This window comes from Pinus tabuliformis, chromosome 1_2, assembly GCF_031772625.1.
Source record: "Pinus tabuliformis cultivar Carrire ecotype Pingquan chromosome 1_2, CPIR1, whole genome shotgun sequence".
Lineage (NCBI taxonomy): Eukaryota > Viridiplantae > Streptophyta > Pinopsida > Pinales > Pinaceae > Pinus > Pinus tabuliformis.
In genome coordinates, this window is record NC_142298.1 from 1,013,062,654 (window position 1) to 1,013,064,923 (window position 2,270).

Consider the following 2,270-nt stretch of genomic DNA (forward strand, 5'->3'; position numbering starts at 1 on the left):
TGTCATTACAAATATTTTGAAGAAATAAAAATGAGGTGTAATTGATCCGAATAGAAATCCACTCATGGTGTTTACCCATGGTAATGATCTAAATGGAAATCCACCCATGTTATTTTCCCACCCATGGTACTTACCCATGGTAATATAACTAAAAAATGTTATAAATATTGAGCCTCTTTTTGTAAGCGGGGGAGGTCCAACACAATGTAGTTTCTACTATTATTTTATGATATAATAAAAGTTGGTTCATGATTTACTTTTTTGGTTTGGGTTATTTTTTTCTTTTCTTAGTATGGAAATCACTGAGATCTTGGGGCCCTCCCCAAGATTCAGATCAGTTGTATCAGAGAAGGTGTTTCCTGAATATCTATGTGACCAACCCCATCCTTTTTCCCATGAGTGAGGGTAAGAATATTGATCTCTCATACAAAATAGTCAATGGCGATGGTAGCTTCAGCTTCCACAAGGCTAAGGCTTGGGCATCCCCAGGTCTAGTATTGATATTTATTAGCTTTTTAAGCTCGATGCCACTAGTAATAGCTTCGTCACTTTATCCATATGGGCTTGACGTGACTATGGCGGAAGGAACTGGTATCGCTCCCCACACCACCAAGGATTGTGCTACTGAAACTCGAATCAATCTACATTGTATCTGGTTTGAGTTGGCTTAGCTTCACTAGTTGAGAAATGGTGGACTAAAGTGGTAGTAGCACAAGGTATAGAGTTTGAATCTCATTGGCATGAAAGGTGAATCTTTTTTCTCGAGTTTCATTGATTCTAAAGAATTGGCATAGCTATGGCGATGAGCTATGGGAGATTGTCTAAAGGTTTGGATAGGATGAAGGGGCCATGGAGCAAGGAGGAGGACGCGTCACTATAGAGGCTTGTTCAGAAATACGGGCAGAGGAACTTGACCCTAATAAGTAAAGGAATCCCTGGGCGATCTAGGAAATCGTGCAAGCTACGATGGTATAATCAGATTTTCCCTCAAGTGGAGCACAAACCTTTTACCCCATCTGAGGATGCTGCTATTCTACAAGTCTATGCATAGCACGGAAAAAAATGGGTAACGATTTCCCGATCCCTCCTCGGTCGCACTGACAACGCGATAAAAAAACACTAGAACTCCATGCTTCGAAGGCGCTTCCGAGACCTCAATAAGGGAATTGTTTTCAACCTGGACATAGAAATCAATAGCTTAGATACCGCTTGAAAGTGGAGCAACAAAGGCTTCTCCCATGATGGTAGAAGTGTGTCGAAGGAAAATGATTGTAGTAGCTGGGAAGTGGACTCCAAGCGACTGAAGAGATTAGAAGAATTGGGAACAGAGAAGGGCCCCGAGGTTGAAGCCGAGGTCGAGGTTTCAGACCAGAGTGATGCCAACCTGGGATGCGTGTTGTACAAGCCTATGCCAGTCGCGTCTATTTTCGATTCATTCGAGAAAACCATTGAAAATCTATAGGAAACAATGGTTGGCACAATCAATGTCAATCCGTTGACCTCGCTGAGCCTGTCACTGCCCGGACTCGATCCTGCGATCCCCTCACTGAAGTTGTCCACTCAAAAGGACTCTCACAATAATAGCACAGTTAATAACAATATTCCTACTCCACCGGTGGTGGAATACATGAGAGCGGACGAGGCAGTGGTGGAGCGACTCAGCACCGCCATCAAGTCCATGGTGGCAAGCATGCTAATGCCTGTTCTGAACTCGTCTCCATGTGGCTTCAACCCACTGGCTGTGAGCAGTGACCTTCTGGCGCTGATGCGGGATATGGTTGTGAAAGAGGTGCTCGACATGTACATACTGCTCTCATCCCATCTTGAGTTCTTAGGAACCTCTATTCTAGTAAGAAATGTTGTTCTCATCGGTGGCCTGCATATCAAAAAATGTCAATCTCGAGTTGCAAGTAAATATTTCGAGTGCCAAGCGTGGCTGAGGAGCATGTGAGAAATCGGGGGCTCCCACAACTTTCAACCGGGGACTTGAAACTCTGGAATCATGTCGTGTCTATGTATAATAATTTTTGGAATGAGAAGGTGGTTGAGTGTTGTATAGAGAGAAAGACAATGCCTACTTTCCATTCAAATTCAACCTTTCCAATAAAATTTCAAGCAAAAACCATTACCAAACATGGAATTTATCACAAGAGAGAGAGAAGCTACTGATAATAATGTAAAGCAAACCAAGAAACTTTTTCAGTTGAGAATTTTAAAGTTCTGAAAAATACCTTGAAACAAAAAAAAGGGGCTGTAGGAAATGGGACCTG

The 2,270-nt window shown here is 42.6% G+C and overlaps 1 pseudogene; it reads left to right on the plus strand.

Moving 5' to 3' along the window:
• The first annotated feature begins 796 nt into the window (after positions 1-796).
• LOC149209541 (transcription factor MYB77-like) lies at positions 797-1,951 on the plus strand (annotated as a pseudogene).
• The last annotated feature ends 319 nt before the right edge of the window (positions 1,952-2,270 follow it).